This window comes from Salmo trutta, unplaced genomic scaffold (genome assembly GCF_901001165.1).
Source record: "Salmo trutta unplaced genomic scaffold, fSalTru1.1, whole genome shotgun sequence".
Lineage (NCBI taxonomy): Eukaryota > Metazoa > Chordata > Actinopteri > Salmoniformes > Salmonidae > Salmo > Salmo trutta.
Genome location: NW_021822373.1, coordinates 826,255 through 834,523, shown reverse-complemented (window position 1 = coordinate 834,523; position 8,269 = coordinate 826,255). Strand labels below are relative to the sequence as shown.

At 37.9% G+C, this 8,269-nt stretch overlaps 1 long non-coding RNA gene across 1 annotated transcript; it reads left to right on the top strand.

Moving 5' to 3' along the window:
* Positions 1 to 359: 359 nt before the first annotated feature.
* LOC115182020 (uncharacterized) lies at positions 360 to 607 on the top strand. Its single transcript, XR_003873594.1, has 2 exons — positions 360 to 432; positions 532 to 607. It is a non-coding gene; the product is annotated as an uncharacterized LOC115182020 (long non-coding RNA).
* The last annotated feature ends 7,662 nt before the right edge of the window (positions 608 to 8,269 follow it).

Here is an 8,269-nt window from a genome sequence, read left to right as displayed (position 1 = left end):
ATTAACATTGTGTTTTATTCTTTATGTGTTTTCTTTCCAGTACACATGATATTTTACCACAGACACTGCATTTGATTACTCGATCGTAAGTGGTATTATGTCAAATGCAGAAAAGGTATTAATTTTGTATTTACAGATGCTCAAAATGAGCAATTGGAAATGCATTGTGACTGTTCTCGTCCTTCAGCCTGATATACCTGGTCTGAGGAGATGGTGGTGTCTGGTCCTTCAGCCTGGTCTGAGGAGATGGTGGTGTCTGGTCCTTCAGCCTGGTCTGAGGAGATGGTGGTGTCTGGTCCTTCAGCCTGGTCTGAGGAGATGGTGGTGTCTGGTCCTTCAGCCTGGTCTGAGGAGATGGGGGTGTCTGGTCCTTCAGCCTGGTCTGAGGAGATGGTGGTGTCTGGTCCTTCTGGGGAACCTGGAGCTGGACAGGTACAATCTGTTATTTGAATAAATGTCAATGTCTTTGGAAGATTATCCCAAGTGATATTTAATTTTGAAGTGTTGGTACTTTTTTCTGAAAATATCCAGGCATGGCAGAAGGCTTGTCCACTGGATAGACTAAGGCAAGGCTTTGTTAAGGGGGATCTCCAGCATAGATTACGAATTTAACGGGAAAGGAGACATGAGGAAGTCACCCAAGTAAGTGTCATGTCATGAAGTTGGTCATTTCTGATAACGAAACCATTTGGAACATATGACATTATGTCCTGTTCCCAAATATACTAGTTAAAGGTTTTAGACTACAGTGTGTTATAACTAAAATGGTTTTAGACTACAGTATGTTATAACTATAACTAAAATGGTGGCATGATTTTTACAAACAGCATCAAATATACACTACATGACCAAATGAATGTGGACACCTGCTCACCGACCATCTCATTCCAAAATCAAGGGCATTAATATGGAGTTGGTCCCCCCTTTGGTGCTATAACAGCCTCCACTCTTCTGGGAAGAGCTTTCCACTAGATGTTGGAACATTGCTGCGGGGACTTGCTTCCATTCAGCCACAAGAGCATTAGGGAGGTCGGGCACTGATGTTGGGTGATTAGGCCTGGCTCGCAGTTGACATTCCAATTCATCCCAAAGGTGTTCAACGGGGTTGAGGTCAGGGCTCTGTGAAGGACAGTCAATTTCTTCCACACCAATCTCGACAAACAATTTCTGTATGGACCTCGCTTTGTGCACAGGGACATTGTTAATCAGAAATAGGAATGGGCCTTCCCCAAAATGTTGCCACAGTTGCCAGCACAGAATCATCTACAATGTAATTGTATGTTGTAGCGTTACGATTTCCCTTCACTGGAAGACTAGCCCGAACCATGGAAAAACAGCCCCAGACCATTATTCCTCCTCCACCAAACTTTACAGTTGGCAGTATACGTTGGGGCAGGTAATGTTCTCCTGGCATCCGCCAATCCCAGACGTGACAGTCGGACTGCCAGATGGTGAAGCGTGATTCATTACTCCAGAAAATGCGCTTCAGCACTTGGCTGCCCCGTTCTGTGAGCTTGTGTGGCCTACCACTTCACGCTTGAGCCGTTGTTTCTTCAAGATGTTTCCACTTCACAATAACTGCATTTACAGTTGACCAGGGAATCTTTAACAGGGCAGAAATGTGATGAACTGACTTTGTGGAAAGGTGGCATCCTATGACGGTGCCATGTTGAAAGTCACTGAGCTTTTAAGTAAGGCCAATCTACTGCTAATCTTTGTTTATGGAGATTGCATGGCTGTGTGCTCAATTTTATACACTTGTCAGCAACGGATGTGGCTGAAATTGTCGAATCCACAAATTTGAAGGGGTGTCTACATACTTTTGTATATCTAGTGTATATATATATGTATATGTATATATATATATATATATATATATATATATATATATATATATATATATGTATATATGTATGTATGTATGTATATATATATGTATATGTATATATATATATATATATATATATATACACACACTAGATGTACAAAAGTATGTAGAACTGCGCATGTGCAGGCCGTCAAACCAAAGACACTCCTTCGATATAAAGTCGTTTTTGACTAAAATAATAACGTGTCAGTTTGTCTCTTTCACGAAGTTGGAGTAATAACATGTTCAAATACTTAAGACATTGGCTGGAATCTGGGTTTTGCCTTTAGATTTAGAGAAAATGTACAACTAAGGAGGAATTTTTCACTTCTGACTTCTCAAACCCCAAATCACAGCATCGGTCTACTTCCTACAGTCTGCTTCCCCAGCGGTCCCAGTAGACTCGGGATGTTGGTCTCTGGGTTTAGGAATTCTGTTATGTCATTTCCTCATGAAGTTGAAAGTAAGTTTGTGGGCTAACGCACGTACAAAAGGGATGTTGAAACTGTGGCGCACATTTCTCGGCAACATTAGAAGTCGGGTAAAAGTATTGATTTGAAGGAAAGACGAGCAGACTGGTAAGTCTAGAAGCTACTTACACACTATTATAAAGTTAGGTCGTAGTCAGACATTTAATAGTCCAGAGTAGGTTTAATCTATGATCTCTTATCACCATGGGTGTAGTGCTGAGGAGCGCGAGGGAGCACTTTCAATTTGAGAATACAACAAACATTATTCTGATCAATTCTAAATAAATTATATTTAATTACCAGGTAAATGGTAACGTTACTGTTACAAAAAAAACTGATTTCTAATAAGATTTTAGCATGGTTAGCTGAAGCTGAATAGTCAGAAAAAATTGGAGGATGGATTTTATGCATCTTCTAAAACAGGGCTCTCCGATCCTGTTCCTAGAGAGATACCATCCTGTAGGTTTTCATTCCTATTCAAAACTAGTCACCTGATTAAAATAATTAGTTGGTTTATAAGATAAATCAGGTTAGTTACAGCTGTGGTTGGAGTGAAGCCCTACCGGAGGGTAGCGCTCCAGGAACAGGGTTGGAGTGTAACCCTACCGGAGGGTAGCGCTCCAGGAACAGGGTTGGAGTGTAACCCTACCGGAGGGTAGCGCTCCAGGAACAGGGTTGGAGTGAAACCCTACCGGAGGGTAGCGCTCCAGGAACAGGGTTGGAGTGAAACCCTACCGGAGGGTAGTGCTCCAGGAACAGGGTTGTAGTGAGACCCTACCGGAGGGTAGCGCTCCAGGAACAGGGTTGGAGTGAAACCCTACCGGAGGGTAGTGCTCCAGGAACAGGGTTGTAGTGAGACCCTACCGGAGGGTAGCGCTCCAGGAACAGGGTTGGAGTGTAACCCTAACGGAGGGTAGTGCTCCAGGAACAGGGTTGTAGTGAGACCCTACCGGAGGGTAGTGCTCCAGGAACAGGGTTGGAGATAGGCTTGTTTGTAGGTTGTAATGATCGGCTGGCTATTCAATAGGCTACATCTGTCAGTACAAACTTTGACTGAGGACATGATGACATAATTTACATATTTTTTTGCACTCCCTCACCTAAAAACAAATACATCACAGCTTATCATGTCGACCAACCTGATGGTCTTTGTTGAAAATGTAGTAAAACATATCAGGCCTAGACTACATTCTCTGTCCTGCTACTGGTAGGACTATAACATTATGTTGATCTGAACAGGTTTAGACTGGTCATCTATGATATGTAGGTTATATACAGTACATTCTCTGTCCTGCTACTGGTAGGACTATAACATTATGTTGATCTGAACAGGTTTAGACTGGTCATCTATGATATGTAGGCTATAGCCAAGGTATAGACCTTGATCTGCATATCACTAACAAACTGCTATTATACATTATAACCTAGTCTGCTTTACATAATATAACATCTACATATCACTAACAACCCACTACTATACATTATAACCTAGCCTACTTTACATAATATAACATCTACATATCACTAACAACCCACTACTATACATTATAACCTAGCCTACTTTACATAATATAACATCTACATATCACTAACAACCCACTACTATACATTATAACCTAGCCTACTTTACATAATATAACATCTACATATCACTAATAACCCATTACTATACATTATAACCTAGTCTACATGACATAATATAACATCTACATATCACTAACAACCCACTACTATACATTATAACCTAGTCTACTTTACATAATATAACATCTACACATCACTAACAACCCACTACTATACATTATAACCTAGCCTACTTTACATAATATAACATCTACATATCACTAACAACCCACTAATATACATTATAACCTAGTCTACATGACATAATATAACATCTACATATCACTAACAACCCACTACTATACATTATAACCTAGCCTACTTTACATAATATAACATCTACATATCACTAACAACCCACTACTATACATTATAACCTAGTCTACTTTACATTATATAACATCTACATATCACTAACAACCCTCTACTATACATTATAACCTAGTCTACTTTACATAATATAACATCTACATATCACTAACAACCCACTACTATACATTATAACCTAGCCTACTTTACATAATATAACATCTCTTACTTGATGCAAAAAAACTTTCTGAATGGATCAATGATTTCCCCCTCAGATCAATCATGTCCGTTTTAGCCCTTCTGTCTACATTCTCAGATACGTTTAGAAAATAACAGATTGAAAGACAATAAATAGTCTACTGTTAGTGAATACATATAATTGTGAGACATGGCCTTGTTATGCTGTACTGTCTATAACTACCTTAACAAACAGTGACTTATTATTATTATTATTATTATTGTTGTTGTTGTACTGTCTATAACTACCTTAACAAACAGTGACTTATTATTATTATTATTGACGGTTACCATGGACATGTCATTTCACAACTACATATTCATGTGATTGCATTAAATCACCTGATTGTTTCGATATGTCTGTTAGTTTCATAAGAGGTAATTAATAAATGATAACAATTGACATTAAAGAATTACTGTGTTAACCACAACCAACATGTTGGATCTCCATTTAGTTGTCACTGTGTTAACCACAACCAACATGTTGGATCTCCATTTAGTTGTCACTGTGTTAACCACAGCCAACATGTTGGATCTCCATTTAGTTGTCACTGTGTTGACCACAACCAACATGCTGGATCTCTGTTTAGTTGTTACTGTGTTAACCACAACCAACATGCTGGATCTCTGTTTAGTTGTTACTGTGTTAACCACAACCAACATGCTGGATCTCTGTTTAGTTGTCACTGTGTTGACCACAACCAACATGCTGGATCTCTGTTTAGTTGTCACTGTGTTAACCACTACCAACATGCTGGATCTCTGTTTAGGGGTCACTGTGTTAACCACAACCAACATGTTGGATCTCCATTTAGTTGTCACTGTGTTGACCACAACCAACATGCTGGATCTATGTTTAGTTGTCACTGTGTTAACCACTACCAACATGCTGGATCTCTGTTTAGGGGTCACTGTGTTAACCACAATCAACATGCTGGATCTCTGTTTAGTTGTCACTGTGTTAACCACTACCAACATGCTGGATCTCTGTTTAGGGGTCACTGTGTTAACCACAATCAACATGCTTGATCTCTGTTTAGGGGTCAGTGCTCTAAAATGAGTCTCTCTGGGGAGAGAGAGGAGGGGGGCCCTGCCTCTAAAATGAGTCTCTCTGGGGAGAGAGAGGAGGGTGGCCCTGCCTCTAAAATGAGTCTCTCTGGGGGACATGACACCAAAGCTAAGAGGTGAGATGACAATTTTTGAAATAATTATTAACAGTTTATTTCCAAAATGCATCACATTTGTTTTTTCATCAGAAATGGTTGCTTATGGATACCTTCAATATTACTGTTCTCAGATTTTCAGTTAATAGATTTTAGATGGGTATATCTTTTTAAAATTATTATTAGTATTATTACTGCATGTCCTCTTTTTCAAAATGTGTCTGATTTAAACAGCCAGAATACATTTTTAAATTTAGATTTTAATTATTTTTTTTCGATTTATTTTCTTCTGAATGGCTGCTGGGTAATTTGATATGCATCAATCTTCATTCGTAGGCATCAAATTGAGCGAATGCTGCGCAGGTTCACTGAGTTGCAAACCAAATGGATAAGTCTAGCTCATTGATTTGTAGATCTGACTCAGTTGCTACTTCAGATTATGAGCCCAGCAGGTGTCGTGAATGAGTTATGTACTACCCACAGAAGGCCACAGGGAGGAGCAAGAGAGCTATAAACCCACACTGATTTTTACCTTAAAAACCTCAAACCTAACAATCAATCAAATGTATTTATAAAGCCCGTTTTACATCAGCACGTCACAAAGTGCTATACAGAAACTCTAACCCTACGTATGAACTATTTTAGCCTTAACCCTAACCCTGTTTCTAGGGTAGGGTAGCCTAGAACACTTTTAGAAACTATTTTAGTAATAATATTATGTTAGTAAATACAATTATAGTACTAAATAGCATGTTGATTATTTTGTTATTCAAAACCTGTCTAAGCATTTAGCTTTTTCATTTTGTTATTTTATTATATTTATTGTTTCAAGGCAGAACACTTGATAAACAAGACACATTAGTTTTATTTTTTAAATGTGGTTTTAACTGGGTGACCTGGTAACATCTATGTGATAGTCCAGCAATTGGCATGGGATAGATGGGGCAGGGTTGAGACTAATCTAAGGAATTAACTAGAAAAATAAACCTTATTTCTCAGCTGCCTCAACAATGTCTGTATGTGAATTAATAACTTTTAATTGCTAAATATTTCCAATAGATGGCAGCATAAGACCACGAAGCATCAGTTATAGGCTACAAGCAGCAATATGATTGACATAAAATAGCATGAAACCACAGACTATATGTCCCATGATTTTATAAAATGGTCACTCATGACTTTAGTTAGCTATATATCTCGTATTAGGGCTGTGTTGCTTTTGGGAGAGCAAAATAATAGTAACTATAGCAGGTACTGAACCCTGGGTAAATAATCGCTAGTCAGAACCTCAACCTCAGTATACATGCATTATAAAAAGTAATCTAAATATCTGATATTGCGAGTAAACAACCTCGGAATGGAAAAGACAAGAGAGCATCTTCCAGCCCACCAATAAATGACATAATTCAACCCTCCCGGTTAGTAAATTTACCTCAACATGCCCCTGGAGAAGGCAGAGCAACGACACCAGCTTTTTACCGGGGCTGAGTTGACTACTAGAGAGAGAAGAAAGAATGCTCGATGCTGGTTGATGAATTTGACAATGAATGTACCTGGAAAATACATTTTTCTCAACTAGAGGTGACTAAATTAATGTTCAGACTTATTGATAATCGTTATATTAATGAAGTATAATTTCAAAACATGAGCATAAAAACAGGTCATAATAAACATGAATCATCATTATATTACTTCACAGTAATCTGTTAAATGCTTTTTCAGTCCTTCCTCTTGCGTTAGCAGTGTGGAAAGGGACAGAAAGAAGCGTGGGGAGTGGTGGTGTATCCAGGGAGAAAACTAGACTAATATTCTGAAATGTCATTGTGGTCTTATGTTCCCATCTATTGGAATTATGTAGCAACTGCAGTAGTACTAAAAAACATGTAATTCTTTACTAAAGTAGTAATTACTCAGAATTGCAAAATATAACATTTTCTAGTTCCTTTTACCGCTTATAATAAAATAAAATGTTTATAGCATAACAAACAATTAAACTGACATAAAACAAAAACACCATACATTTAGTTAATTATATATATAACAACTATTTATTTAGATGGGTGACATTATTTGCCAAAGTAACAGCCCTGTAGACAAAGAAAAGCTCTCCAGTAGGTACCAAGACATTCAAAGGACATTTTCTCAAAAGTGATGTTACAAGTTTATCATCTTTCAAAGCAGAATTACTTTCCCATTGTTCCTCAACTGTAGTGTATGATATACAATTTTCTAGCTCTGTGTCTCTACTTTTATCCAACGTAAAAAACACAATTTCAAATTTTGCTACATATGACCGAATTGAAACGGTCGGTCACAGTTGAGAGTGAGGCAGATATATAGCATTTGGTAAAAAAATATTATTATTTGTCTCTGAAATGAAATCATTAAGTGATAGATTTTAAACAAATACATGTCTGTCATTGAACAACACCATGTCATGATTAGATAGTGAAATAACACACCAATCTCTTTCCTAATTTCTTTAAACAATAACAGCTAATTTACCAACATTTCTGAAAATGGATATGTAGCGTTTTGGAATGAAACTCTTCTTATGTTTCCCCATCTGAGCTCTGTCTGTCTGTCTGTCTGTCTGTCTG